The 23733-nt window shown below is 43.0% G+C and overlaps 1 protein-coding gene across 5 annotated transcripts in view; it reads left to right on the top strand.

The window, feature by feature from the left end:
* Nucleotides 1-23733, top strand: part of ASTN2 (astrotactin 2) — an 899232-nt gene that overhangs the window by 341689 nt on the left and 533810 nt on the right. The gene's annotated exons all lie outside the window — the stretch shown is intronic.

Below are 23733 nucleotides of genomic sequence, written 5' to 3' on the forward strand. Positions count from 1 at the left end.
CCACCCAGGCACCCTTCAGTTCAAATTTTATTAACTCTGTGATGGCAGGTAGGCAACTGCATTCCTACAGGCTTAACTTTCTCCTCTGTAAAATGGATATAGTAACTAACTCCATCACATGGTATTATCAGGATTGCATAATTTGATGTACAGCACTTAGTCCAGGACTCAGCACAGAGTTAAGTACTTAACCGTGGAAGTTATTATTATATTTATTGTGAGACAAAGTGATGCCACAGCTGAAATTCACACTTAATGACTATATTTTACTTCTCTCCTCTCAGAAAGATCCCATGGAGCCTGCTCGTTCTCTCAGGAAAAAAGTGATTGGTTGGGGACTCTGTCTATTCGTTCATTTATCCACTTATGTATTAACCAAATATTGATTTGCCTACTACCCGGTACCAGGTCCAGTGCTAGAGAAAATAAGTCAGGTCCATGCCCCGGAGGAAGGTGTAGTCACATGGTGGGGAGTAGGGCAGGTCACCCTTCCTCTCTCCCTGCTTGTAAGACTTCACTAAATACACTTTGCAAGTAGTCAGTTGGGAGATTGGTCTAGAAAAATGGTAACCTTTGATATGCCCTGTTGTCTGTAGTTTGAAATATGAGGGAAAGGAGAAAATGAGGGAGAGAGTCCACATTTCCCGTGTTAGGCTTTGGGTGGGACTGAGGTGTTGTTATGCCCATTGTATCATTTGAGGCATCTGATACAACAAAAAAAGAAACGGCCATCCCAGGTCATGTAGCCAGAAACTGGTGAATCGGAGAATTTGGACTCTGCTGACTCTTGCAGTGGTATTTTCCATTCTTTGAGCTGCTGACTACCTGGGACACTGAGAAGAAAGCAATGTTGCTAATGCTGGTCCTGGTCGATGATTGAAATGGAAGAAGAAATTCATAGTTATGATTCCCAGGGCTGCTGTTATTCCACTGTAAGCATACCTACATCCTAATCTCAATTCTTCTACACTTACACATATATTCACATCCCCACACATATATGTAGGTTCCTATAAAATTTAGTAGGGCTTCTATTTTAGCTCTTCAGGCTGTTCAGGTGTGGGCATTTTTATAAATAAATATGCACTAATGTTGTTACTATTATTGCTGTCCCATAAATTTAACAGCACACGCAGGAAGCTCCAGGTGTGTGTAGCACCTGAATTACAGTTACTTAGGGAATGGCTACCGTGCCTTTGCCATGTCTACTCAAGTGATGCCTCTGTACAGCTCCTACTACAGAAATAATCTGTGCTGTTCCATCCTAGCACAAGGAGCCAAATGCCCCGGGGGTGCTGTAGGGAGCATTTTGGATGTGTGAGCTGGATGCACCAATGCTGGCCAGCCCTTAGTCTAGGAGGAGCCATGACAATTCACTGGATCTAGGGCCCCCGCTGATAATAGGTATAGCAGCCAATAGTCACTGAGTGCTCAGTATATGCCAGGCAATGTGCTGAGGGCTTGAAATACACAAAGAGACATCAAGAAGTTAAGGCACTTTCCCAGTGATATTAGCTAACAATTATCTGAGCCTTTCTTATCATCAGCCACTGTGTTGGACACTTGTTGCTTTAGCTCAAGTAATCTTGTGAAGTAGGTATTTTAATTATTCTTGTTTTATAAATGGGAGCACTGAGACTTAAAAAGATCAGATTACTTGTACCAGCATCTTCAAATAGAAATGGCCAGCACTGGTGCTTGATCCCAGCTTTGTGGGATTCTAAGGGCCATGTTTTTAACTCTTCCTTTTTATTAACTACGTAAGCTTACAGTGTTAAGAAATTATTGAGCTGGGTTTCAAGCTCCTTCTATCTGATTGCAGAACTCAGAAGCCTTCCACATCACCAACTTCACTTCTGGGATTATGTGTGAACATAGGATCTCCCAGAGAGAAATGCCTTCATAGAGATAAAAGGGACTTCCTCCACTGGGAAGCCAGCCCTGGTTTTGTCAAGCACACTCGGTGTCTCCTTCCGCTCGGCCCTCACCAGGTTGGGAAGTCTTCAGTAAAGCAACCTAACAGTTTTCCTGCGACAGTGTAATTACATCTCCTTTAGACTTTCTCGTGTACCTGACTGTTGTCCCTCCAAGTCTGGGCTGCGCCTGGCTCCTCGGTGAGTCCTGCAGCTTGTCCAGACCATAGCACACACCAGGTGCACAGGGAACCTTTCTGGAAATGAAAAGGGGTCTCTTCTAAACTTGAAAGTCCCTAATCTCCTTCTGGGGATGAGGACTTCTCAGTCTTTCTCATGTATTCATTTAAGTAGGTCCTGGGTGTAGTTATCTATTGCTGTGTCATAAATGGCCCCCAAATTTGCAGGTTAAAACAACAAACACGTATTATGTATTTATTATCTCAACAAACATGTATTTATTAACATTTGTTATCTTGACAGACATTTATTCTTTGGGTCAGGGACCCAGGCACCATGTAACTGTTCTTGCAGACTAAGGTTTCTTTTTTTTTTTTTAAGATTTTATTTATTTTTAAGAGAGAGAGAGCAAGCATGAGCAGGGGGAGTGTCAGAGGGAAAGGGAGAAGCAGGCTCCCCGCTGAGCAGGGATCTTGACTTGGGACTTGATCCCAGGACCCTGGGATCATGACCTGAGCCAAAGGCAGACGCTTCATCAACTGAGCCACCCAGGTGCCCTCAGCCTAGAGTTTCTCATGAGACTTCAAGTCAGGTTGTCAACCAGAGCTGTGGTCCCCTCTCAAGGCTTGGCTGGGGAAGGATCTTCTTCCCAGCATCCTCAAGTGATTGTTGGCAGGATTCCTTTCTGCAGGGGCTGTAAGTCAGAGGCCACCCTTACTTCCTTATCATGTGGGCCTCTCTATCTGGCAGCTGACAACATGGCGTCTGGTTTCACCAGAGCAAGAAAGTGAGAAGAGGCAGAGAGCGCATGAGCAAAATGGGAGTCACAACCTTCTGTGCCCTCGCCATAGAAGTGACATCCCACACTTCTGCTGTATCCCATTTGACAGAAGCAAGTTGGTAGGAGAGGGGATTATACAAGTTGTGAATACCAAGAGGCCAGAATCATCGGGAGCCATTTTAGAAGTAGCCGACCTTGGTCCCCTGCCCTCTTTCCTTTTCTTCAAACCAGATCTCTCATTTCGGGTGACTCATGTTTTTTCATGACTGTAGACTTGAAGAATGATTGATCGCCAAGCTTCAGGTTCTTGTGTTCTGTCCAGAATGTTCTTCAGCCTCCTGCTGTGAACATCCTCTGATTTTCTTATAGACTGTCTTTGCAGAATAAGATTTCTGCCTCTAACCCAAGTGCCTCTCCTTATTTTCCACCCCCGAGGTACACTTGCTGATCTCTTCCTTCATCGCGAGGTCTTTGGATCCCACTCCTTGAGATTATGATGTCCCTGCAGGATCCTCAGCATCCAACACCATGTCTGGTGCTTAGGTGATACTTAACACATCTTTGCTGACAAGGTGAATGAATGAGGGTGTGTGAGGTTTGCACGATGCCAGGAGGGCCGGCCTGAAAGGAAATGAAGTATCATGTGGGATAAAGCCCACTCTCCTTGCAGTGGACCACCATTTCCTTCGGAAGCTGCTCCCTCCCTGCCCCTCTGCCCTCCTTCGTCAACATTGTGCTGCATGTACCTGTTGCCCCCTGTCCCCACTCCAGTTTACGTGCAGTGTCCTGCTCATACATCTCCTGGATCGCATGTCCATTTTTCCACTCAGCTAACTCTCATCTTACCAGCCTCAGCTCTCAGGACCCCCAAGTCTTCTGCACTGACCTCTGCCACCATGGTAGTCTCCTGGCATTACATTCTCTGTTTAGAGCCTCCTATCCCACTGTACATTGAGACCCTTGATGGCTGTCATCTCTGCATCCCCAGCTCAGGCCACAGAGCTCAATGCAGAATGGGCCCTCAAGAAATATTTATTGAATGAGTGGACTTCCTCCTGTTATAGACAGGGAGACAGATGTCCAGAGAGGGGAGGGGTTTTGCTGAAGGTGCATAGTGAACAATGGCTGAGCAGTATTCAGGTTTAGTCTCTTGTTCCCCTAAGACAGAGCTCTTTGTACAGGCCCCAGGCACTTCTTTGCCACTAAAGGACCAGACTGAATGTGAGTCTAACATGTCCCTTGGGCTAAGACCACTATTGTTCTTTTGGAGGTGGCACATTTAAAACCAGCAAGCTTGAAAGGTTTAGGTCCAGAATGTCAGCCTGAAATGGGTAGAGGCCTCTGTATGGAAATGTGCTTGGGCAGAAATGCTGCATAGGAATATTTACTCGCTCTCATTTTTTCCTTCTTTTGTTCTCCTTTATATTCCCTCCTCAAAGGTCTAAAGGCAAAGCTGTTTATCTCCAAATGGCTGTTTAAACACAATGCACATGTGCTTTTGCTGAAATGTTAGTGGTCTGAAGAAGAGGCAATGGATTGGAAAACCCAGGGAAAAATGTCCCTCCAGTTAAAGGGCTGGAGGCAGGTGTGTTATTCTAATCAAATTCCCAGGGGCTTAGCAGCCAAACTCCTCCATCCAAGAAAAGACAGAGTCCTCTGCCCCTGCAGGGCCCAAATACCTTCCTTGGCAAGGGTGAGGATTTGGATGCCGAGAAGACCCTTGGTCTTACAATATGCTTCTCAGGCCAAAGCTCCATCTAGTTCCCTAGACCTGCAGGAGACCCTCATGGTAAGCGAGCCCCGGTGTGATGCGAGAAGAACAAGGATGTTGCTAGGGTCATGTGGACCTAGGAGGAATCTAGGTTGTTTGTGCAACTTGGGACAAGTGTATGATCTCCCTGAGCTTCATTTTTCTCATTTATAAAATGGAGATCATGGTGCTGAACCCAGAAGGTTGTTTCAAGGACTAGGTGAAACAATGCAAGTCAGGCATCTAGACTAGGGCCTTGTTTCTCAAAGTTGCTCTTGTGGAATATATATATATATATTTTTTTTTCTTTTTCTATGTTTGGATGTCTTCTGTGAGATCCCCCTGAAGAGGTCCCTCTGGCTGAGTCTTCTTTGCATCAAGGCTAAATGTCCCATGTCCTTTATCTAATGTCCTCTTCTGACATAATCTCTAGTCCAATCCTGGTTACTCTTCTTAGAACATGGACTACTTGTCTATGTTCTGTTTCCAGCATCACATAGACCCGAGTTACATTACCAGCTCTGCAGCTTATGAGGTGAGTGTCCTTGAGCAAAACTCTTCTTTTCCCTGAGTTCACTTCTCTGATCCACAAAATGGGAATCTGAGGATTGTTGTGAAGAGCAAACTGAATAATGGATACAAAGGGTCCAGCAGAAGCTTAGCATGTAGCAGGTGTTCTGCATAATCTTTTCTTACTGAAACCTCACTATCATTCCAACCATATGGTCTTTCTTCCACTTCTGAGCCATCCTGAATTTATGCAGATAGTTTCCTGGATATAAAGGCCAGGCTGTATATTTACCAGTCTTACATTTGATGATGATGATGATAAAGGCTACTATTCATTGAGCACCTACTATGCAATGTATGTTTTCCTATTTAATCTTTCTAATGATGCTGTGGAGTAGATGTCATTCACATTTTACCAATTAGGATAATGAGACTTGCCAAAGGTCAATCAAAAAATAACAGGGCTGGGATTTGAACCCAAGTTTCTCTAACTCCAAAGTCCATGTTTTTCCCATTACCTTAGTCTACTATGTTTTAGACTTTGCAGCAGTCTGTTGAGGTTGTTTGGTGGGAGTATTTGGGTATGTTTTATTTTGTTGGTATGTTTAACCAAAGTATCCTAGTTGGGCCCATCTGACATACAGTCATTTGTGTGACCCTATGGCCAGTGTCACATGGACAGAGAGTGTAGGATGCACTGTCTATTCCAGGACAACCTGGTTAAGGTAGGTGGTACTGGTTAACAAGAGACAGCTATCCCAAGGCGTGAACTGAGAAACATTGCTGCGGTAACTGGGGCCAATGGGATCTAGGTCTGGCTCTGCACCTTAGGGCTCAGGACAGAGCTCTTCTCCTAGCCTCTTTCAAACCTTTAGCATAATGGATTGGACTCACTGATCTAAAGGCACTCCTCCAGCTCTCTCTTCTGGCTCCATGATTATTTACTGCACTTGGGAGTCAGGGGACAGAAAATGTGTTTGAGGCAAAAGGATATGGGGACCTACTTTCCAACCTCAAACCAGAGGGTTGCCTGAGGAGGAGGAATGGAGACGAGCCTGTGGAATGTTAAGGACAGGAACATGTCTAGCTGGTTATAGTTCTAGGGGTAGACTTTCACTTCACACTGACATAATCCTCATACGGAAGGTTAAGAGTGAAGGGAGATTTCATAGTACGTCGTTAAGAGCTTTGGGAGCTACATCTGGATTTGAATCCTGGCTTTGCTGCTCAGTAGCCTGCCCGCCTTGGGCTAGACTCAATTTCCTTATTTGACAAATGAAGTGCTAACAAAAATTTATGATGGATCAAATAAAGTAATATCTAAAATATTTAGCACAACATGTCATATGCTGTAAGTGCTCCAAAAATAAAAGATTACCATTATCATCATCATCATTATCAAAATGGGTTTTCTTTTGAGCTAACAAGCTCCCAGTTTAGGTGATGTTCCAATACAGGTTGGATGACCATGGGACGGAGCATTGTAGGGAGCTCCCTGTATTGTGTAATCCGTTCAGTTAAAGCCCTTTTAGTCTCCTGTAAATCTGAGATCCCATGACTCCTATTAGAACATGTGATACATGGGGCAGGAGTTAAGAGGGGTTTGGAGTTTCTGTGAGTTAGGGCAACTTCCAGGAGATGGGAATTCTCTGGCCTTAACAAGTAGGTCTGCCTTAGACATGTTGATAAAAGTAGGAAGGGCACTGCATGGCCATGAGGAATGCATGCAGCTGGTCACAAGGAAAGGTACAGGCAAATCGAAGTGCAGTGAAGGGTTTATGGACCATCAGACAAAGCCTTGTTTCCATTATTTCTCAAGTGCTGTCTGAAAGTCAGGACAAAGATGGGAGGAGGAAGGAGCATGGAGACTTGATGGAACCTCCTTCCTTTAGAAGCAGTGTGATATAATGGAAGAAACATTGAATTTGGAGGTCAATAGATTGGTTTAGAGTCTCTCTCTGCCCTTGTTATGAGCCTTTGGGGAAGTGAATTAAACTCTCTGAGTTTCCATTTCCTCCAGTATCAAAAATGGCAGCATTGCCTAGGGTTTACAATGGATATATAGAACAGAAGAGATTCTGTAGGTAAGGGACAACACAGCTGACCTAGTAAATAGTAAATACACAATAAACATTGTTCCTCTCCTCCTACTTTCACAAACCTTGGACCAATGTCCGGTGACATCTTCTTGGAGAACAGAACAGTGACATTTTGGCAAGCTCTGAGAAAAAGCAGCTAAAGATGTCCCTTTTATGGAAATAGGAGACGATTGGTCCGATCTTCCTTGGTAGCCATGGAAACGTGTGGCTGCTCTTTGCTCTGTCCCTTTGCACCCACTACTTGGTCCCCAGGTCTTCTCTGCCACTCCCCGTTCCATCAAGGGTGTGGGCTGAACATGGTGGTACTGCTCTATAGCCAATAGTCTTAAGAGGGTGATCGCAGGGGTCAAGCACCAGTGTCTTAAAAACATTTTTGTTTTGTAAGTCATTCCCAGCTGATGATCACCTGTGGCTCTGAAAATCAAGTGCCACCTTTCCTTCCTTCTTTCCCTTTTATTTATGAGCCTTTCTAGAACTTTAGCTCTTAGAATTGTCACTGTGGTTTCTCCCGCACACTTTAGTTTCATGTTTTGAGGACAACATGTTTTTCCTTCCCCTAATGCACTCCATCAGGCTGCTAAATATCAGTTGAATAGTCTTTAACCTTTCAAACTGGCCCCTTGTACCTGCTCTTTTTCTTCTTTGCATGTATTTTTCTGTGACTCTAAAATTCCATTTTCTGTAAACAATCTTTTTCCAATTGAGATGTAATTGACATACATCACTGTATACATTTAAGGTGTACAGTGCATATTGGTTTGACTTACACATTTTGTGAAATGATTACTGCAATAAATATAGTCAGCATCCATCATCTCGTATAAATGCAATGGAAAGAAAAAGCAAAAAGAGAAAAAAATGCTTTCATTGTGATGAGAACCCTTAGGATTTACTCTCTTAATAACTTTGATATATGCCATACAGCAATGTTAGCTATTTAGTCATCAAGTTGTACATTGTACCCCTAGTATTTATTTATCTTATAACTGCAAGTTTGTACATTTTGACTACCTTCCTCCTATCCTTCCACCTCCCCATCCTCTCCCTCTGCTAACCACAAAGCTGATCTCTTCTATAGGAATCTGTTTACATTTCTGTTCTTTTTTAGATTCCCCATATAAGTAAGATCATATAGCATTTGTCTTTCTCTGACTTATATCACTTAGCATTATGTCCTCAAGCTCCATCCATGTTCTCACAAATGGCAGGATTTTTCCCATTTTTTATGGCTGAATAATATTCCATTGTATGTATGTATGTATATATGCATGTATGTAGGCACACATACATCTGTCGATGGATAGTTAGGTTGTTTCATGTCTTGGCTATAGTCAGTAATGTTGCTGTGAACATAGGGATGCAGATATCTTTTGAGGTTACTGTAAAACTCCATTTTCTTTTTTTTTAAATTTTTTATTGTTCTGTTACTCACCATACATTACATCGTTAGTTCTTGATGTAGTGTTCCATGTTTCATTGTTTGTGCATAACACCCAGTGCTCCACACAGAATGTGCCCTCTTAAATACCCATCACCAAGCTAACCCATCCCCCCACCCTCCTGCCCTGTAGAACCCTCAGTTTGTTTTTCAGAGTCCATCGTCTCTCATGGTTCGTCTCCCCCTCTGACTTACTCCCCTTCATTCTTCCCCTCCTGCTATCTTCTTTTTCTTTTTTCTTAACATATGTTGCATTATTTGTTTCAGAAGTACAGATCTGTGATTCAACAGTCTTGCACAATTCACAGCACTCACCATAGCACATACCCTCCCCAATGTCTATCACCCAGCCACCCCATCCCTCCCACCCCCCACCACTCCAGCAACCCTCAGTTTGTTTCCTGAGATTAAGAATTCCTCATATCAGTGAGGTCATATGATACATGTCTTTTTCTGATTGACTTATTTCACTGAGCATAACACCCTCCAGTTCCATCCGTGTCATTGCAAATGGCAAGATCTCATTCCTTTTGATGGCTGCATAATATTCCTTTGTGTATATATACCACTTCTTCTTTATCCATTCATCTGTCCATGGACATCTTGGCTCTTTCCACAGTTTGGCTATTGTGGACATTGCTGCTATAAACATTGGGGTGCACGTACCCCTTCGGATCCCTACATTTGTATCTTTGTGGTAAATACCCAGTAGTGCAATTGCTGGATTGTAGGGTAGCTCTATTTTCAACTGGTTGAGGAACCTCCATACTGTTTTCCAGAGGGGTTGCACCACCTTGCATTCCCACCAGAAGTGGAGGGTTCCCCTTTCTCCGCATCCCCGCCAACATCTGTCATTTCCTGACTTGTTAATTTTAGCCATTCTGACTGGTGTGAGGTGGTATCTCATTGAGGTTTTGATTTGGATTTCCCTGAAGCCGAGCAATGTTGAGCACTTTTTCATGTGTCTATTGGCCATTTGGATGTCTTCTTTGGAAAAATGTCTGTTCATGTCTTCTGCCCATTTCTTGATTGGATTATTTGATCTTTGGGTGTTGAGTGTGAGAAGTTCTTTATAGATTTTGGATACTAGCCCTTTATCTGATATATCATTTGTAAATATTTTCTCCCATTCTGTGGGTTGTCTTTTGGTTTTGTGGACCGTTTCTTTTGCTGTGCAAAAGCTTTTTATCTTGATGAAATCCCAATAGTTCATTTTTGCCCTTGCTTCCCTTGCCTTTGGCGATGTTTCTAGGAAGAAGTCGCTGCGGCTGAGGTCGAAGAGGTTGCTACCTGTGTTCTCCTTTAGGATTTGGATGGACTCCTGTCTCACATTTAGGTCTTTCAACCATTTGGAGTCTATTTTTGTGTGTGGTATAAGGAAATGGTCCAGTTTCATTCTTCTGCATGTGGCTGTCCAATTTTCCCAGCACCATTTGTTGAAGAGACTGTCTTTTTGCCAGTGGATATTCTTTCGTGCTTTGTCAAAGATGAGTTGACCAGAGAGTGGAGGGTCCATTTCTGGGCTCTCGATTCTGTTCCATTGATCTATGTGTCTGTTTTTGTGCCAGTACCATACTGTCTTGATGATGACAGCTTTGCAATAGAGCTGGAAGTCCGGAATTGTGATGCCACCAGCTTTGCTTTTCTTTTTCAAGATTCCTCTGGCTATTCGGGGTCTCTTCTGGCTCCCTACAAATTTTAGGATTATTTGTTCCATTTCTTTGAAAAAAGTGGATGGTATTTTGATGGGGATTGCATTGAATGTGTAGATTGCTCAGGTAGCATTGACACCTTCACAATGTTTGTTCTTCCAATCCATGAGCATGGAACGTTTTTCCATTTCTTTGTGTCTTCTTCAATTTCTTTCATGAGTATTTTATACTTTTCTGAGTACAGATCCTTTGCCTCTTTGGTTAAATTTATTCCTAGGTATCTTATGGTTTTGGGTGCAGTTGTAAATGGGATCGACTCCTGGATTTGTCTCTCTTCTGTCTTGTTGTTGTTGTATAGGAATGCTACTGATTTCTGTGCATTGATTTTATATCCTGCTACTTTACTGAATTCCTGCATCAGTTCTAGCAGTTTTGGGGTGGAGTCTTTTGGGTTTTCCACATACAGTATCATATCATCTGCAAAGAGTGAGAGTTTGACTTCCTCTTTGCCGATTTGGAGGCCTTTGATTTCTTTTTGTTGTCCAGTTGCTGTGGCTAGGACTTCTAATACTATGTTGAATAGGAGTGGTGATAGTGGACATCCCTGCCGTGTTCCTGACCTTAGGGGAAAGGCTCTCAGCTTTTCCCCATTGAGAATGATATTCGCTGTAGGTTTTTCATAGATGGCTTTTATGATATTGAGGTATGTACCCTCTATCCCTATACTCTGAAGAGTTTTGATCAAGAAAGGATGCTGTACTTTGTCAAATGCTTTTTCTGCATCTATTGAGAGGATCATATGATTCTTGTTCTTTCTTTTGTTAATGTATTGTATCACGTTGATTGATTTGCGGATGTTGAACCAGCCTTGCTGCCCCGGGATAAATCCCACTTGGTCATGGTGAATAATCCTTTTAATGTACTGTTGGATCCTATTGGCTAGTATTTTGGTGAGAATTTTTGCATCCATGTTCATCAAGGATATTGGTCTGTAATTCTCCTTTTTGATGGGGTCTTTTTCTGGTTTGGGGATCAAGGTAATGGTGGCCTCATAAAATGAGTTTGGGAGTTTTCCTTCCATTTCTATTTTTTGGAACAGTTTCAGAAGAATAGGTATTAATTCTTCTTTAAATGTCTGATAGAATTCCCCTGGGAAGCCATCTGGCCCTGGGCTTTTGTTTCTTGGGAGATTTTTGATGACTGCTTCAATTTCCTTGGTGGTTATAGGCCTGTTCAGGTTTTCTGTTTCTTCCTGGTTCAATTTTGGTAGTTGATACATCTCTAGGAATGCACCCATTTCTTCCAGGTTATCTAATTTGCTGGCATAGAGTTGCTCATCATATGTTCTTATAATTGTTTGTATGTCTTTGGTGTTGGTTGTGATCTCTCCTCTTTCATTCATGATTTTGTTGATTTGGGTCATTTCTCTTTTCTTTTTGATAAGTCTGGCCAGGGGTTTATCAATCTTGTTAATTCTTTCAAAGAACAAGCTCCTAGTTTCCTTGATCTGTTCTACTGTTCTTTTGGTTTCCAGTTCATTGATTTCTGCTCTGATCTTTATGATTTCTCTTCTCCTGCTGGGTTTAGGTTTTATTTGCTGTTCTTTCTCCAGCTCCTTTAGGTGTAGGGTTAGGTTGTGTATTTGAGACCTTTCTTGTTTCTTGAGAAAGGCTTGTATTGCTATACACTTTCCTCTCAGGACTGCCTTTGCTGCATCCCAAAGATTTTGAGCAGTTGTGTTTTCATTTTCATTGGTTTCCATGAATTTTTTTAATTCTTCTTTAATTTCCTGGTTGACCCATTCATTCTTTAGTAGGATGCTCTTTAGCCTCCATGTATTTGAGTTCTTTGCGACTTTCCTCTTGTGAGTGAGTTCTAGTTTCAAAGCATTGTGGTCTGAAAATATGCAGGGAATGATCCCAATCTTTTGGTACTGGTTGAGACCTGATTTGTGACCTAGGATGTGATCAATTCTGGAGAATGTTCCATGGTCACTAGAGAAGAATATGTATTCCGTTGCTTTGGGATGAAGTGTTCTGAAAATGTCTGTGAAGTCTATTTGTTCCAGTGTGTCATTTAACGTCTTTATTTCCTTGTTGATCTTTTGCTTAGATGATCTGTCCATTTCAGTCAGGGGGTGTTAAAGTCCCCCACTATTATTGTATTGTTGTCAATGTGTTTCTTCGCTTTTGTTATTAATTGCCTTATATAATTGGCTGCTCCACGTTAGGGGCATAGATATTTACAATTGTTAGATCTTCTTGTTGGATAGACCCTTTAAGTAGGATATAGTGTCCTTCCTCATCTCTTATTACAGTCTTTGTTTTAAAATCTAATTTGTCTGATATAAGGATTGCCACCCCAGCTTTCTTTTGGTGTCCATTAGCGCGGTAAATGGTTTTCCACCCCCTCACTTTCATTCTGGGGTTGTCTTTGGGTCTAAAATGAGACTTGCAGACAGCATATTGATGGGTCTTGTTTTTTAATCCAATCTGATAGCCTGTGTCTTTTGATTGGGGCATTTAGCCCATTTACATTCAGGGTAACTATTGAAAGATAGGAATTTAGTGCCATTGTATTGCCTGTAAGATGACTGTTACTGTATATTGTCTCTGTTCCTTTCTGATCTATGCTGCTTTTAGGCTCTCTCTTTGCTTAGAGGACCCCTTTCAATATTTCTTGGAGGGCTGGTTTCATGTTTGCAAATTCCTTTAGTTTTTGTTTGTCCTGGAATATTTTTATCTCTCCTTCAATTTTCAATGACAGCCTAGCTGGATATAGTATTCTTGGCTGCATATTTTTCTCGTTTAGTGCTCTGAAGATATCATGCCAGTCCTTTCTGGCCTGCCAGGTCTCTGTGGATAGGTCTGTTGCCAATCTAATGTTTCTACCATTGTAGGTTACATATCTCTTCTCCCGAGCTGCTTTCAGGATTTTCTCTTTGTCTGTGAGACTCGTAAGTTTTACTATTAGATGTCGGGGTGTTGACCTATTTTTATTGATTTTGAGAGGGGTTCTCTGTGCCTCCTGGATTTTGATGCCTGTTTCCTTCCCCACATTAGGGAAGTTCTCTGCTATAATTTGCTCCAATATACCTTCTGCCCCTCTCTCTCTTTCTTCTTCTTCTGGGATCCCAGTTATTCTAATCTTGTTTCGTTTTATTGTATCGCTTATCTCTCGAATTCTGCCCTCGTGATCCTGTAGTTGTTTCTCCCTCTTTTTCTCAGCCTCTTTATTTTCCATCATTTGGTCTTCTATGTCGCTGATTCTCTCTTCTGCCTCATTTATCCTAGCAGTTAGTGCCCCCATTTTTGATTGCACCTCATTAATAGCCTTTTTGATTTCGACTTGGTTAGATTTTAGTTCTTTTATTTCTCCAGAAAGGGTTTCTCTAATAACTTCCACGCTTTTTTCAAGCCCAGCTAGTATCTTTAAAGTCATGATTCTGAACTCTAGGTCTGACATCGTACTAATGTCCGTATTGAGTAGGTCCCTGGCTGACGGTACTATCTCTTGTTCTTTTTGCTGAGGCGATTTTTTTCATCTTGTCATTTTGTCCAGAGGAAAATAGATGAATGAGAGAACAAAATGCTAACAGGTTAACAACGTCCCCAGCAAATATACTCTATACAAATCAGAAAAGACCTGAAACCAGGGGAAAAGAAAGGGAAAGAAAGAAAAAAGAAAGAGAAAAGAAAGAGAAAAGAAAGAAAAAGAAAAAACAAACAAAAAGAGAAAGATAAAAACAAAAACAGAACAATACAAAAAAAAAACAGAATATGATCAAATATGATCAGGCTAGTGCATAGATCAGTGCCACACACTAGATTTTCGGCATATTTTGGTCTGTTAGAAAAAAGTGCCTCCTAAAATTTTACAGGAAGAAAGACTTATATATGTACAAAATAAGGGTTGATACAATGAAGGGATAGAAGATGATTGTAAAGATGAAAATTATAAAAGATTTTATAAAAGGAATTGATAAGAAGTTGTTTGAAAAAAGAAAGAAGATTAAAAAAAAGGCAAAAAAAAGGGAGAGAACGTGATCAGGCAGGAGACTAGAACAAAGCTATACACTAATGATTTAGGGTATATTTTGATCTGTTAGAAGAAAGTTTATCTCAAAATTTTAAAGAGAGAACAACTTATATATATATGCCAAAAATAAGGGTAACTACTATGAAGGGATAAAATATGACTCTAAAAATGAAAAATAAAAAATGTTTTTTAAAAAAAAAAAGGATTGATAAGATGTTGGTTGAAAAAGGGAAAAAGAAAAATTAAAAAAACAGTTAAAAAATTAACTTTGACAGACTAATGAATCATGGTAAAAAAAAAGCCATGATTTCTATATGCAGCATTCCCCTAGCGCTGGAGTTCTCCCCTTCTCCTTGATTGGTAAACTTGGTCTTGGCTTGCTAGCGGTTCGTGCTGATCTTCTGGGGGAGAAGCCTGTTGCCGTGGTTCCCAAATGTCTTTGCTGGAGGCGGAATTGCCCCACCCTTGTGGGTCCGGGCTAAGCAAGCTGCTCAGGTTTGCTCTCAGGAGCTTTTGTTCCCTGCAAGCCCTGGTACAGCTTTGGAGGACCAGGGTGAAAATGGTGGTCTCCCAATCTCCACTCGGAGGAGCCGAGAACTCAGGGCCCCGCTCCTCGGTGCGCCCCCAGAGAAAAGCAGTCACTCCTGCCTCCCTGGTCTCTGGCCGCACTGTGTGCTCACCCGGCCTGTGACAGAGCGTTTCTATCTCTGGCACCTGACCCTGTGTGGAGTCTCCAAACCCAGCAGATCCCTGCTCCCGCGCTGCTCTTCCCGGGGGAGGGAGGGGAGTCTCCCTGGCTCTGCCGCTTGTTGGGTCCCTGCTGGAGGAGCAGTGGCCCGACTGGGCCGCAGATCACAGTTTACGGCCACCCCGAGCTGAGAGCCCGTGCCTCGGCTCTGTCTCTGCAGCCGGCTTCCCTGCTCCGATACCTGGGAGCTCTGCTGCACTCAGGCACCCCCGGTCTTTCTGTGACCCCGAGGGTCCTGAGACCACACTGTCCCGCGAGGGTTCCACCCCCCGCTTAGCCACTGGAGCGACGTCCCTCCACGGAGCCGGCTTCTAAAAGTTCCGATTTTGTGCTCCGCGGCTCTAGCACTTGCCAGAAGTGGCCGACGGAGGCCCCCTCCCCCGCCGTCTATCCTCCCGAATATCGCCTCGGATTCACTTCTCCGCACGTCCTACCTTCCAGAAAGTGGTCGCTTCTCTGTTCAGAGAGTTGTTGCTACTCTCTTCTTCGGTCTCCTGTTGAGTTCATAAGTGTTCAGAATCGTTTGATCCCTATTCAGCTGAATTCCTGAGACCAGACGAAATTCAGGTCTCCTACTCCTCCGCCATCTTGCTCCGCCTGCCAGTGTATTCAAAACTCCATTTTCTTTAAATGCGTGGGAACAGAGCATGTAGATAGCACTGACCATGACATTTTCCTCTATCATTTCCCAGTAGTTAAATCTTGGTGTTCCCATTTTTAGCTAGAGATAGTAATCTCTGCCTTGGGAGGCTGTTGAGAAGTTTATAGGCAAATGTAACTAGAATCTTTAACACAGTTCCTGGCATAGGGGAAACCGTTAATTATCAGGAACTGTGGATATGATAATAGCAACCTTTGTATACATTTTTAAAGTAGCGTATTAATTTTTCCTACTTTGTTTCATGGAATAATGTTTCTGTAATATATTAATACTTTTGGGAAACATCAGGTTAAATTCTGCTAAAGAGAATTCAGTGCAGGTCTTTTCAGAGATTTTAATACCAGATATATAAATATACATAATCTAGTACCTTAAGAGGTGAACATAGAATGTAGCATGTCCCAGAATTCTTTGAAAATGGAAATTTTGTTTTCAAGATACATTTTGTTTGATGGGAAATACTGTTGTGGCTCTTCAGGACATTCAGATACATTTGTGTGGTCAGTGGGTCCACAGATGGGGCCACAGATTCTCATCTTACCTTCATGCCTCACCATCAAGACCTAGGTATAGTGTCGTGAAAAGGGCACTAGGCTGTGGGCCAGGAGATGTGGCTCCCAGGCCCGGTTATTCCTCTGATGTCTAAATATGAGTACACCATGAAGTCTTCGGCTCATTTGTATACTGCAGATAGTAGCGATGCTTATGACATAGAATTTTGGCGAAGAGTGAATGAGATATTTGGGCATAATTTGTAAAATAATAAGTGAAAAAATGTGGCGCCATCTTTGTCACCAACACCACCGTTACATCTCTATTGTCATCACCTTAAAGTGACATTCATACTTCCAGGCCCAGCCATTTGCAGCTGCCATAGAGAAATCCAAAGAGCCAGCTGTCTGGAGCCCCATTCCGCATCTGCCACCAGTGACTTCTTCTTCAATAGGGTGCCACAATCCAAGCTTTCTCCATGGAGCAGAGCCAGCCAAAGGTGTTGCCTAGTGGCCTCACAGTAATACACTGAACTATTTGAGACCAGGTAGTATTTTCTGGAGGTCAGAAAGGAAGAGAAAGAGCCATCTAGCTTGCCCCTCTCACCATCTGCTCTCCTTGTAAAGTCCCCTCTTATGATGCGGAGAGGTTCCCTTGAAGACCTGTGGTCAACATCAGGTGGGATAGTGAGGCCACTGTGAGTCCCATCATAGTCACCACGGGGCTCTAGGGCAAGTGAGGTCTGTAAGCAGCTTGACAGACTTTCATTTTTAGATTCCCCATATAAGTAAGATCATATAGCATTTGTCTTTCTCTGACCTATTTCACTTAGCATTGTGTCCTCAAGGTCCATCCATGTTCTCACAAATGGCAAGATTTTTCTCATTTTTTATGGTTGAATAATATTCATGGGCTGATTATTCTCTGCTCAGACCATATCTGGCATGTTCATAGAGAAGTTATGGAGGGTCATGGCTAAGAACTTGGACTCTGAAGTCAAATGGTTTTTCATTTCAGCCCTATAAACTTTGAGCTGCACAACCCTTGGTGAGTGGCGAGCTTAGTTTCCTCATGTGTAAAATATGAGTGATAATAGCATCCCACGAAGTTTCTGTGAAGACTAAGTGAGATACTACATGAAAAATGTTTAGTTATATTGTCCAGCACATAAATGTTTTCATAAATATTAGTGATGCTGATGCTCATGATGCTGATGCTGGTGATGGTGTTAACGCTGATATTCTCTGCTAGGAAAGTCATTGTAAAAAAGGAAAATCTATACAAAGTATAATAAAGAGACTCAAAATATGATTTTAGAGAAATAAAGTCAAGCTAGCAATCTTTGGTTTGGAGGAAAGAGGGCTCAAGACAACCTAACTGCCGCCTTTCACTAACTGCATAGTTGCCCCCAAAGAGGAGGTATTAGGTGCATCTTATTTGACCTTGACAGCAGAAGCTGGCTTATAGAGTGAACATCCAGGGCTGTGAGTAGGAGAATTGCTGCTTCATAGGTGTTGAGTTTGCTGTCTCTGGAGGTTTGTGTAGGCTGGATGAACCCTTGCAAAGACTTATAAAGGAAGGCCCTATGGAAGATTGGGAAAACTACAAATGATTTCAAGGATATGTGGATTTGAGAGTGCCAAGGTCAAAGAGCCAGAGAACACAAGAAACTTGTTCATGGCAAAGGTAGAGAGAAGGAGAGGAGGAGAGACTTGGCTCTGGGGAGGCAAAATGGGGGCCGAGGGGAGGAGAAGAATGCCCCCCTACTGACCCATCACACTGAAGTAGTATGTGCACAGTCCAGCCATGAGGCAGGCTGAGGATAGGGGGACCACCTTCTGTAGAGTCCTGAGAAAGTCACGATGTTAAGTATTCTTTCCTCCTGCCTCCAACGTGACACTTGCACTTGTCAGATGATGTGTCCTAATTTTAGTTTCCAGAAATACACAAAGAAGCATAGAGGTGCTAGAGGTCAGGTGCGGTGGGGGTCCCTGAGGTATTCAGTGAGGTTCGTGGGGACACCAGCAATGTGCAGTGGTCACCCTGATATGCAGGGGGATTAGCAGCCTCTTAGTGGCTTTTTGTATGATTTCTTCTTGGAGAGGTTTGGGGTGGGGGGGTACCAATCATTGCCAAAGAGAGTGAATGAATACATTTGACTAAAAAAGAACTAGTAGCAATATTTCAGTACTAACAACCTCTTGGCAGAAAGGAGAACGATATTTAAGCATTCATTCATTCATTCACTCACTCACTCATTAAATTGATGTTTATTGAGCACCTAATATATCCAGACACACTTATAGACACTGGAAATAATAGGAGGGCACAAAATACGAGGTCTGGCATGTATTAGACACACATTAAGTAACTACTTATTGAATGAACTAATTCTCAGATAAGGTCATTGAGGCTTAGAGGAGTAAGGTGACTGCTCATGGGGGCCAGCAGCTAAGTGTAAGAGCCAGAATTCCAGCTTGAGCCGAAGAGCCATATGTCCTGCTGATACCTGCAGGCAGTGGGGGTTCGAAGAACTGAGAGGAAAGGAAAGATAAAGTACGTGTGCTGAGCATTACAATTGTGATCTCCCATTTCATCTAAATAGCTTCTCCACCAGTTACGGGTTGTAATTGCCATTTCATAGATCAGAACACTGAAGCTTAAGAGCATAGGTAACTTGCCACAGTTAGCTATTAAATGGAAGAGTCTGGATTTCAATCTCTATGTTTAAAACCCAAACCCAGGGGCGCTTGGGTGGCTCAGTTGGTTAAGTAACTGCCTTTGGCTGAGGTCATGATCCCAGGGTCCTGGGATCGAGCCCCGCATCAGGCTCCCTGCTCGGCGGGGGGCCTGCTTCTCCCTCTGCCTCTCCCCCTGCTTGTGCTCTCTCTCTCTCTGTCAAATAAATAAATAAAATCTTAAAAATAAATAAATAAATAAATAAAACCCAAACCCAGCCTCTTCCTCCTATTCTGAGTGGATTTTCTACCTTTTGAGCTCCTCCACCCTAATTTCCTGGACTCCTAGAATCCTTGTCTCTCACCCCAACCCCATATGCCATTTGAAGGAAGAAATGACTTCATAGCTGGGGACCCAGTCTCTTGTCCCCCAGAGATATTAGGAGGAAGGAATCAATGGAGCTATGGCTGCTTTAAGTTTTCAGCACACAATGGTCTGATGGGGTTAGATCTATTTTCTTCATTGTAAAATGTGATTGATTCAATTCCAAATTTAGCTTAAATTTGATTTTCTTCTCCCAACCTGGCATCTCCAAACTGAGAATCAATCAAACCCCAAATTATAGGCAGCGTGTGGATCAACAGTGCTGAGTTATTTCCGGTCGAATTTCTCAAGCAATGCGTTTTATGCCATTCTCTGTTGCCATGAGAGGAGTTGAGGGATAAGTGGGAGGGGAAATGAAAGGGAAATTAGATTATTAACCTTCTCCAGTTCCAGCAATCAATACGCCCTGGTGTAATTCTATTCTTACAGCACAACTCTCTCTCTCTCTCTTGCAAGTGACAGGGAGGGAACTAGGACCCAGGATGCGATACAGGCATAACCGTGACCCTAGCCATCTGATGATGCTCATATTATGGTCTGGAGCTATCATTTATTGATCTGGAGATATCATTTGTTGATTTTTTTTGGCCAATTGCGTGTATTATCTTTTGTCCTCCAATCAGCTCTGAAAGAAGAGCGCTCTTCCCATTTTTCAGGTGGGAATATTTTGTCTTACTATGGTTAGATCAACTGGCAAGCATCCCATGGAGATGTTGTGATTAAGCCAGGACTTGAACACAGCCATGTCCAGCTTCAGAGGCCATGCTCCTTCAGCAACTACACAACCCCATTGTGGGGCCTTTGTTCTGGAATGAGGTGGAAGGTAATATGATATGGGGCAGAGGATGGAAAGAACTGGTTCTAATCTCTCCTCTGCCTCGTACAAGTTGGGTGACCTTAGAAAGTCATTTGGTTGTTCTGTCCCTCTGTTCATATGTAAAATGGGGATAGTAGTAACAGTTCCTTAAGAATTAAATGAGGTAATTCTCCACTAAAATGTAAGCTTCAAGGACATTGGTTTTGTTCACTCATTTCCTCTTTTCCTAGAACAGTATGGAGGCAAAAGTGTTGTTCAGTCAAAATTAGTTGAATGGATAGATAGATAGATGTGAGTGCTAGGCGTAGTGCCTGGATCATAGTAAGCATTCCGCAAATGGAGGTTCTCTTCCCTATCTCTGCTTCCTACAATGCAATACAGAACCTTGTTGAGAAGGAGGTGGGTTTGTGGGGAGAGGTATTTTCTCCCTTGCTGCTGTCTACAGCTTCTACTCAGAGCTAAATGCTGATGATCAGTTCCCTGGGCCAGGAACTCTTAAGTCACCTCTGTTTGAGTTCCACTGTGAAGTTTCTGCCAGATCTAGTTGCCATGGAAACTCCCCAAGCCCCATGGGCAACTCCACAGGCATCTGGCCTAAGTGCAGACATGACCTGCGTGCTTTCTTCTTCCTGGACTTCAGAGACAACCGTGGTGACTCAGGCATTCACTGAGTAAATGGCTACCCCAGGACACTGTTCATTCACATTCTCCCTTCCACTTGCTCCCTCTTCCTCTGACTCTCCCTCACTATCCACTCTTTTTGTCTTCAGTTCCTTAAAGAATAATTCAATTCCTAATACGTTCTGATAATCTGTTGGACAAAGAAGTAAATGAGTCCTGGCTTGTGCCATCTATGATTATATAAATACTGATACTTGGCTTGGAAATGATCATTTATTTACCAAGGGCCTGCCATATGCCAAAAACTGTGCTAGGCCTTTGACATTTGCTGTCTCATTTAGCTCTTCCCACGCTCTTAAAGGATGAGTCGTTTTATTCCTATTTTCCCGATGAGAAAACTGAGAGGCAGTACACTAATGTGACTTCACTCCCTACCCCACTGACTCTTAATAGACTGTGGATGACTGTGAAGGTTTAAATGACATAGGACATAGGACAGCTAGGCCAGCGTGAGTCCGGAGACATAGTGTGAGCAATCCCACGCCTGCCGCTCATGCCTTTTCTTCCAACCAGAAACCAACGCTGTGGAGCCTACATGGCGTTTCTGGTAGTTGGTTAGTGAAAGGAATGTCTTGGTCACATTCATTTCTGCTGCTGTGTGGGCCAAGTCTGAGAGATGCCTTCCCGGAACCCCAAAGTGTGCGAGTGTCCATTCAGGGCACCCGCCTCCCCAGTGCCAGGAGCCTCTACCTTCCACATCTCACTCTCTGGGTCACCTTCCCAAGATTATGTTCATGCTGGACTCATCCTTACATGTTCATCCCCTTAGAACAGACTCCTTAGAATCTCGAGTGGAAATTCAGCTCTGCTTCTGACTTCTATTTGGGAGTTTTGTTAAGTATCTAGGTGTGGGGTAATATGTTGACTTTTTAAGGAAAGACTTATACAAAGCACCAACTCCTAGTCCATACCCTTTCTAGGAGAAAACGTCGATGTTAGTTTGCTTATGTTATTTAGTTACTAAACTTTATATTTCAGAGTTTGAAACAGCTTTTTGTGGTTCCCAGAGGAGAAAGGAAATGTGTTCCCCCTTTTTTGGTGGTCATTTTAGGCTTAGGGATTTCCAATCCATCTGACACCAGGACCAACTTTTTAAATTTTATTTGCTATTCCATTTAACAAATATTCAACGAATACAGCAACCACAAATAGATGAATAGTTTCTACCATAAGCTATGCCTTGTCCTAGGACTAGCAATAAAGATCAGGATGCTATTCTTAAATTAAGGAATTTCTAGGTTCCAGGCAGTGAGCTTAGTTAGAAATGTAAAGATGGTGAAGATGGGATCCCTTCCTTCAAGAAGCTCACTGTTTAGGGATGCCTGGGTGGCTCGGGTCATGATCCCAGGGTCCTGGGGTCGAGTCCCGCATCGGGCTCCCTGCTCAGCGGGGAGCCTGCTTCTCCCTCTCCTACTCCCCCTGCTTGTGTTCCCTCTCTCTGACAAATAAATGAATAAAATCTTAAAAAAATAAGTTCCCTATTTATTAAGAAAAAGAAATATCCATACAAAAAATCCAAAGTCAGCTGTCCATATAGCCTTCTTGTTCCATTGAGATCCACCAGCCTGGCAATGTTGCTTGTTTATGTTTGGCATGCTTTTTGATCAGTCAGCACCTGTGTCTGCTTAATGATATGTTGCTCTCATCTCTGGAAGTTTGGATGCATTTACTGAGATTCTACTATGTCCCAGACACTGTGCTGGGCATTGGGATACCATGGTAAGCAAAGGACATGGTACCTGCCCTCAAGGAGTTTGTCATCTAGTTACTAGAATCTATTGTTTGAATAGGATATTTTGAGAGACACAACAAATGTGGGCTGTTTGTTTGCCTAGAGGGAGGGGAATCTACATTTGTGGTTAATCTCAATGAGTGATGAGGGACAAGGAAACACGTGGATTTCTATGCAAAAGAAACAATACCAATGATAATGTTAGCATGATGAAGTGTTGACTGGGGTAGCCATGCGGTTAGGCAGCCCTGCCCGCCCCTGGGCTAGGGAGGGGAGACCACCAGGAGTCATGAGCGCAGAGACCCACCATGAAGGGCCTCGGATGCTAGGCTGATGAGTGTGGATGGCATCCTGTGCCCAGATGCTATAAAACAGCTAGAGGGGTTCCAGCAGGGAATGGGATGGGAAGCTGTGCCCATATCTCGTTCATTCCACAAGCAAACAGACAATAGAAGAAATGAGGGGAGAGAGGTGAAAATGCTAAGGACACAGAAGAAACAGGACTGGCTTTGCAGATGCTATAAAGGAAGAAAACAGAAGAGTGAAGGACATCTAGGTGAATAGTGGTGTTTTCAGTAAGTTGGGGAGCCCAGGAGGAAGGAGGTGGAGGGGGCAGCACAGGTTTAAAGAGAAGATAACGTGTCCAGTTTCGAGCATGTTTATGCCACACCCTTGAGACTTCCATAGGGAGATGTCTGGGAGGTTTGGGCATGAAGATTTGCCCAAAAAAAGAGCTTGTGGGTGATAGAAATTTGCGAGCCATTTTTCTAAAAATAGTAATCACAACCTTGAAAGTTGATGTGAATAACAAGGGCTAAAGAATGAGACCCAATGGGGGCTTAGGACACAGTCCACAGAATTTCTTTGCTGTCCCAGCACTCTGCTGGCCATGCACATCCAATCTACTCATTCTACTGCATCCATTAAATTGTCTTTAATTTTCCCTTGCAAAACTCCCCTCCCCATCCTGTGCCTTCTCTATCAGTTCTTAACACAACTTGCCTTGGATTCTAACTAGCTGTGGATAAGCCTGCCTTTGCCCCCTAGCCTGCAAGCTCCTGAAGATCAGAAACTATTCTGTTCCTGCTCTGTGTGTGTCTACATAGTAGGTGCTCAGTAAAAGCCTGTGAAATTAATTTGAACTGATAAGCTTCCACCATTCTGTGAAACCAAGTTAG

The sequence above is a fragment of the Callorhinus ursinus genome, unplaced genomic scaffold (genome assembly GCF_003265705.2).
Source record: "Callorhinus ursinus isolate GAN/ISIS: 27379988/994484 unplaced genomic scaffold, GSC_fseal_2.0 scaffold24, whole genome shotgun sequence".
Taxonomy (NCBI): Eukaryota; Metazoa; Chordata; class Mammalia; order Carnivora; family Otariidae; genus Callorhinus; species Callorhinus ursinus.